The sequence below is a fragment of the Neopelma chrysocephalum genome, unplaced genomic scaffold (genome assembly GCF_003984885.1).
Source record: "Neopelma chrysocephalum unplaced genomic scaffold, ASM398488v2 Primary Assembly neopelma1_25, whole genome shotgun sequence".
In the NCBI taxonomy this organism is placed as follows: domain Eukaryota; kingdom Metazoa; phylum Chordata; class Aves; order Passeriformes; family Pipridae; genus Neopelma; species Neopelma chrysocephalum.
The window spans coordinates 32,906,612-32,915,012 of record NW_020897694.1 but is presented as its reverse complement, the minus strand read 5'-3'; positions in this window follow the sequence as shown (position 1 = coordinate 32,915,012).

Below are 8,401 nucleotides of genomic sequence, written 5' to 3'. Positions count from 1 at the left end.
CCGCCGAGGGTCGCGCCGGCCCGGCAGCTCCGCTCCTGGGCCGCGCCCGGCAGGGAGTTTCCTGTCTGAGTCACTTCAACCGGGAGTTGCGCAGGGAAACACCCTTCCTGCCGCTCCAGCTCCTCCTCCTCCCGCCTCATCCCAAACCTTCCGCCCCTTCCCCCCCCCCGGCAGGCTCCGGCCCCGGCTTCGGCTCCGGCTCCTCCTCCTCCTCCCGGGGAGCCGGGAGAAATCCCAAGAATGCCGCAGGCGGCCCAGGTGCGTCCTGGACTGCCCCTTTGCTTTTCATGAAAGGGACGTTTTCTGCGCCCTACGGAGCGGGAAATCTGCCTCTAAGAACACGCCCAGGAGGACAGCGACCCCTCGTACTCGTAAACAAACCCGCCCCCGGCACCGCCCCGGCACCACCGTAGGGAAACCAGCGCCCCGAGGGCACCGGGGGCGGCAGGACAGGTCACTGGGTTTTTTTCCCGCTTCATAATTTTGGCAGCGTGGCGAAGAAAAGAGACCAGCAGTAAGGATGAAAGACCTAACCTTAAAGAACCAAAGTGGATCCCGTGGGAAACCCCTCTAAATGTCCTGCAAAGGGTGCTCGTACCTGTGGGGTTTATATCCAAAATAACCACACTTTGTTAAAATCAAAACCATAAAAAAATAGGCTGTTTGCTAGTGTCTGTTGACAACCTTCCACTTTTCATCATCATGGCTAGGCTTCGCAAACGAAGATTTGGGAAGGGCTCTACCCACATTTGTTACAAGCACGCTGGCGGCTAAAAAGGCCAATGCGAGATAGACAAGTCCAGTTGCAAAAGGCACAGCAGAAGGACTCCCTAGGTGGTATATTCTGCAAGACACGATTCTTTCTGCGGTCTTTTCTCCTCGAGAGTGATCCTGTGTGTGTTCTCAAAGAAGCGGCAGCGTTATAGATGGTGTGTCTCCAGATCTCCCGATTGGAGGCCAGAGTAGACCAGTGATGATGATCAATATGGTCAAGGCTGAGATGTTGTTTCAGGGAGTCCTTGTATCTTCTCTTCGGGGCTCCTCTCTTGTGGCAGCCAGTGGCAAGTTCACCATAGAGCACGATCTTGGAGAGGCGGTGGTCCTTCATCCTTGAGACGTGTCCTGCCCAACACAGCTGTGTTCTCAGCAACATGGCCTCAATACTTGTAACTGCTGTTCTAGAACAGATGTGTTAGTCACATAATCTGACCAGTAAACCACAACAAACATACGTACTTTATCTTTTAAAGTTTCCTTACCTTTTCTATGTAGTGTTGTCCCTTTTGAAGTTCAGTTTTTTCATTTCTTCAAGATTCCATCTAAGAAACTGGATGCTGCACCACAAAAACAAACTGCCAGCTCTTCCTCACTAAAGTTTGTCCAGATTGTTCTTTCCATCCACTATTTTATGGCAGACAGAATCCACAAACTACTCTATGTAGGGGATACATTCACCTGAGAGCATGGAGACTTCCAATTTTTCCTCAGTCTATTTGCTTGTATTTGTTTGCTAAACTTGCACCCAACATTTTATTTACTCTTGAAAAACCTCTCTAATCATCATTAAATTACACAGTATTGCTGTAGCAAACAATTTTAGGTCTCTGTTTTCAACAGCTCTTTGTGGGACACTGTGCCATTAACGATCTTTGTGCTGACAACAGAATAATTAGTCCTTCAACTATTGTTTGTTGGGGTTTTTTTCCAACAAGTTTGCATCGTATTAAGTTTCTTTAAATAATCTTTCTGTAATAGCATCAACAAGAAAGCCTTTGAAGACTGGGGATAAGGTGTTAAACCCCCCAGTTTTCATTATTTCAAGTGTGCTCTAATCCAATTATTCCACCCTTTTCATACCATCAAGAATTTCCACAGCTTGTGGAGAAGTTACACATTGTTGCAGGATGTTAGTGTTACCAGTTCATCTTATCACAGGCACACCTTCACAGTCATATTTTTCTCCAGTACAGCAATAGTCTTTTTATGAAACAATTAATTTTCTAGGACATGGCTGCTATTCCTCTCTGTGTATTTTTGTACTCATTTTGAGTGCTTATATGAAATGAATTAATTTCAACCATCACAGTTCCTTAGCAGCCTAACTTCTTAAGCCAGCTCAGGCAAAACTGTAAAATACAACCACAGCTGGATGCTTCAGTTTCTAAAATGATAGCTGATTCTCTCCAGTGCCCTATTCCACAAACTACTTGGGACAATGAGCTTTCTATCATAAAGAATAACTCATCTTCATAACATGGGATTGGTTTTGTTTCCTTGTCCTGAGCAAGTGCAAATTCAGAACAGCCTTGTCTTGATGAAACCACTTGGTCCTACATCTGTTATCAGGCAACGAGACATCTTATCAGGCCACAATGGAGCAGCAAGGACAGCAGTTGAACACTCCCAGTGAGATCCATCAACAGCAGCTTGCCCCCAGATGGGCAACGCTTCAGTCTGCCAGTCTCTTCCATGCAAGACTGCCCCTGCGGCTCCTGTACCTGCCGAAAGCCATCTGGTGCCAGAAGCAGCTGCTTTGCATGAAAGCAAGACGCTGCCAACCAGCATCATACTGTTGAGGCAGTAACAGCTTGTCCTGAGGTCTGGCTGATGCCCCAAGTCTTGCTATTTCCATCTAAAGTAATTGACTGGGCAAAGGAGCTGCTTCCCCACTGCTGGAGCAATCTGCTTTTCATCAGCATTCCATACTGCAGTTTATAACAACCCATAAGGTCATATAGAAAAGCACTGATGATGATATGCAGCTACTCAAGATTTGTGTTGCTTTTCCTAATATTTGATATAGGAATTAGAGCACGATCACATTTTACCATCTGGATGTCTTTCTCATGTAACACGTGGCACACCTATCATTCCAAATGAGCCCAATTAGTATCATTCCAGATGCCTGATTTAATTCTGTAATGCCCTCACGACCCCCTGCTCTTTCCACTTTAGTGGAACTTAAGTGCTGAGATAGCAGTACTTGATTATCAATCATAGAATCAGCCAGGTTGGAAAGGACTTCTGAGAGCATCAAGTCCAAGCCCTGATCCACTACCACCGCGGTTACTAGACCATGGCACCAAGCGCCATGTCCAGTCTCATCTTAAAAACCTCCAGGGACAGAGAATCCACCACTTCCCTGGGCAGCCCATTCCAATGCCTGATTACCCTCTCTGTAAAGAATTTCTTCCTAATATCTAACCTAAACCTCCCCTGGCACAGCTTAAGACCACGCCCTCTTGTCTTACTGACAGCTGCCTGGGAGAAGAGACCAACCCCCACCTGGCTACAACCTCCTTTGAGGGAGTTGTAGAGTGATGAGGTCTCCCCTGAGCCTCCTCTTCTCTAGGCTAAACAACCCCAGCTCCCTCAGCCTCTCCTCACAGGACTTGTGTTCAGGTCCCTTCACCAGCCTCGTTGCTCTTTGGACCTGCTCCAGCACCTCAATATCCTTCCTGAACTGAGGGGCCCAGAACTGGATACACTCCAGGTGTGGCCTCACCAGTACTGAATACAGGGGAAGAAGAATCACTTACCTGGTCCTGCTGGCCACACTGTTCCTGATACAGGCCAGGATGCCATTGGCCTTCTTGGCCGCGTGGGCACACTGCTGGCTCATGTTCAGAAGGACACTCAGCAAGTCTCCATGACCTGCTTCTCCCTCTACTGCATTCACCCATCTCAATTATCCTTACCATACTGAACACAGGCCTTCTAGGTCTAGCTAAAGATATAATACCTACATATTCCCAGTCAAGCCATTAACTGATAGCCTACCCACTGGAAGTTAGGTGTGGTTTTTATGAGGCCAATGGCTAGACTTAGGATCTCAAGCTGCCCTTTCTTGGGTGGAATTTATTTTAACCTGATTTTAACCCATTCCCTGTCAACAATCTTTAGCAAGATCTGTAACACTAATGTATCATGCTCCTGGCAATTTATGAACCCTATGCCTAATCACACGAGTATCAGATAATACAGTAGTTACAAGCTTAATGCAATTGTCTGAAGACTAGATAAAGCCTTTGTTCAAGGCACTATGCTAGCCACAGTCAGATGCAGGTCTACTTCCTGAATTCCAGCTATTTTTACTTTATTTTTAATTTCCTTCTTTCAGCTCTTAAGTATTTACCCAAAGGCAATGAAAATAAATCTTTTCCAGGAGCCCACAGGAATACACGGAAGAGTTTCATTCCACAGCAGCCTAAGCGCTTCAACAGGAATCTTGTGTTTCTGCCACTGGTTGTCTTCTATAACTATGTTACTCTCTGGGTTTGCAGATATTTTGGTATTTAAGCTTAACAGCACATCTAGATATTCATTTATTTTTTTTTTACCAGCTGAGTTCACAGATTTTTCATCCTCAGAAAGGAGGTAAGATAACACAGGAAACTGTCATGACCTGACACACAGAAAGATATTTATTTACGAAATCATGACAGGTAATGGTCACAAAGACCCCAAGAATAGGACACCATGCAAAACTACAAGGAAAGAAAATAGGTAATTATCTGTAAGCCAGTTTAAAAATTAAATCCAGCCTCTGGCAACCACCTGTCTGTGCTGTAAAGAACTGGACAAGATTTTTCACACAAGGTGGCAGCATGGACTTCACGTTATACATGACAAAAAGGTTTAAAGTATAGCAAGGCTACAAAAACATCACATCCTTCCATGTTACATATAGCAAACCCATTGTTTCAGCTCTCAGGAAAAAGGCACCCATGCAAAGGGTACAACACTTGGGAGAGCTTAAGCAGAAGAGACCAAGTATAAAGCAGCAAAGAGGTCTCAATGAGCAGTCAGCTCAGAAAGTGAGAACCTGCCCACAGCAGGAAGCTTGGCCAGCTACCTAAACATAGAACTCCTACCAGAAGCCGCCCCACTTCACCAGGCCTTACACGAAAGCAATGATATGGTCACCCATACCTACCTTTAACTCCAGGAAAAGCCAGATCCCTGAGAGCACATGTGCTGCCAAGAGCACAGCTGACAACAGCAGGCATGCTGCATATTCATAAATACTAATGAGCACATGATGACATGTGCAGTGCGCAGCTTTCTGGCTCCAATTTCCCTCCTAGTGCTGAATGACACCATCTGAAGTGGATCTGAGCAAGCAGGGTTTCCTAGTTCTGCTTTCCAGCTCCCTGAAACACTACACAAGAGTTCTGTTGCTAAGTCTGTGGGATTTAACTCTTTATGTGTACAATGGGCCCATGTCCCCCACTCTGCTTTCCAAGCCTGCTGCACACTGTGCTGCCAAACTACACCAGAGTCCACCCACCAACTCCCAGACAGACATTAACATGCATTCAATCATTTCTTGATTCTTTCATAAATAACATTCATTTTCCTCATGTAGGACATCAGTACAGGAATTAGGGCATGTACGTTAGGTAATTCAGCCCCCTCACTCCTCACCCGAGCCTCGCCCCTCTAACTCGGTAATGTGTGACCCCGTGCAGCCTTTCCAGCAATAAAGGCACAGTGCAGCAATAAGCCACTACACCGTCCAGTAAATACCAACTGAAGCAATGAGGAAAGGTTTTTCTGCAAGTATGCAAGGGAGTACAGGAGGAAAGCTGAAAGATTTGCAAATCGTTATAGTTAGTAAGATTAAAAAACACGTCACAGGGATTTTTTTATATTTTTAATCAGCCTGCAATTTAGAGTTGCTATCTTTAATCTGTGCTACCACAGAAACCATGCAATCAACAACTGGTTGCTAACTGTTTTGATATCAAGAGCTTGACATAAGCAAAGGTCCTCAAGGACCTAGTGGTTAATTAGGGCTTATTAAAACTAAACAGCAAAGAAAGCATAGGAGAATTTACTAAATCTGTGCTAAAACATGAGCTAGAGATTACAGAAGCCCACAGGAAAAAAAAGGGGAAGGAAGAAAAGTAGCAAGTCAGATAGATAAGGGCTTCTATGCTCCAACTTTGATAAGACTGCATCCAGAAGTTAAAGAGAACAATTAAAGGTGGAAATGAAGAACAGATGAAACTGTGACAGCATCCAATAATGCAGTGTGTTCTTTTCCAAAGAATTTTATACCCCCTTAGAAGCTTAGAAAGTTCCCTGCTTTGCCTGGTGTTATATATGTTTTCCTTTAGCTAGACTTGACAATTTACAAAACAACAGATGATGACAGAACTCCTTTAAATCTATACACACATGCAATAGATTAAACCTTTCCTAACATCTTTGAAGTTGCTTACTTGAAATTCCAGACGTGCAAGTAAAGCATACTCAAATGCTATGTCTCCTCCAACAAAGAGGAAAAGTGTCCAAAAGATAAGATTCAAATCAATTCAGAAATAACTGATGAAAACAGGAATTTGAAAACAAGGTAAAAAAATGTCCAGAAAGAATGGATTCAGGTCAGAATACAAGTAACAAAACTGCTCTGTAAAGAAAGCAGAAAATGCTACAAGGAAATTTTAGTAAATAAATAGCTAAAATACCCCTAATCTCACAGAAAACCCCTTATGTTTTTCCAAACAGGTAAACAGCCACGTTAACTACTACCAGGAGACTGATGAAAAGGTCCTGGTGGCATCACAGGACATGCACACTAAAAAACAGGACTTGTTTTTCTATGGTTCTAAAGAAAAAGGAATGCCATTAGATGGACCCATTCAAGGGGATTTGTCAGTCAAGTACTACTGACACCCAAATGTTAAACGTGGAAGATGTCCCTGACTAGAATCAGTAAACATTGCCAGAGCTAGATCTTCCATTGTGCTTTTTTGATGATAGATGTGCAAATATTGGAAGTTGCCTCAATAAATGGCATGCAGACATCACTTGTCTACAAAGTGCATAGAAGTCTCTCTGCAGAATGCGACGTTAATTCCCAAGCAGGAAATTGGGTGAAAGAGCAAAATCTTTCACTTGCACAGGGTCTTTCACATAAGTAAAATCGAAAAGGGATTTACTAGGAATTACTGTTTCAACAACATGAAGGATTGAAGGATTTTTTTTTCTCCCATATCTAGCAGTATTATCCAAGGTAAGGCTATGAAAAGCAGGAATTTCACTGAAGGTAACAACTGCATAGAAAGGAGAAATAAAGCAACCATGTTAAGACTGTTTATGAGCAGAGAGTCCAAGACATACATATGCTCAAAACATAATGAACTAATGCATGGAAGTGCTGAACTTCCAAGTAAAAGTATGCCTTTTAAAACTGTTAGCATGCTATTCAATTGTGCTCTTAGTGAGCAAGAAACAGTTAATAAAGGACATACTGTCTCTGCTAGCAATAAATAATATGGAATCTCAAATAAGAACCAGCCAGGGTAAACTGGAAGTACAAATTACTTTTAATAAGTGCCCACCTACCACAAAACAAATTCACTTGGAAAAGTGTGTCTTGTGGTAGTGAAGGACAATACAAACATAACATTCTCTAAAGCAAAACCTCCACTCACTCAAACAAAAAAGAACATGTTACAGGGCAGCAGAAGGTTTCTCAGTGTTATACTTTTTCAAAAAATTAATTTCTTTTCCTGAAAACATTTCATGGCTATAACTCGTAAGATCCTTCTGAGATCTCCTGTTCAAACAAGAACCTAAATATTCACTTTCATATAAAGTAATTATTAGCTTCGAGCTGAAAAAATAGTTTTATAATGAGCCACACAGTCTCACAGTTGGTAGTAACATACTTCATTTACCTTGCAGACACAGCCCTCAAACCTTAAGTTACTGACTGGATTTCAGCAGAAACACACACAACAGTGAAATTCTTATTATTAAATCTTCTATTTATTCAAATAAATCAATAGGTAAATAGCTATGATTGATTTTATCTTTTTTAATGCAGGTGTACTGATACCAGAATTTAAACAAAACTTTAATGGGGAGGAGACAGGGCAAGTTGTCTTGTGCAGAACAAGTTCCACATTTACTTGTCTAGAAATGTACCATTCTGTATCACAATCGACTACTTTATAAGAGATTAGCTATTAGATATAAAGTTTGTTTGCAAAAGGCTTAGAAGGAGGATAAAGGTCAAGTCATATCTGACCACCTCTGAAACATCTCAACAATCCAACAGTTAAAATTAATATATTACACACTGTAATCTTGATCCTACTTAAACTGACGAGAGTTACGAGAGTTCTGGTATTTTATGTTCTACTATAATCCATTTTGATAAATGAATCTTGTATTTTTTACATTAGCTTATTCTAACAGTTTTCTTAAGAGAGTTCTTAATAACCACTAAGCAAATAAGATACATGCTTCTTAGCCTTTTTAAAAAAGAAAAAAAGGCCAATAATTAACTCGACCAACTTTCTGAACATTAAGATTTGAGTCACACCACTCCACACTACTCTGTGACCTATTCACAGCTGAAAAATTAATGGCAAAAGTAAATGATAAA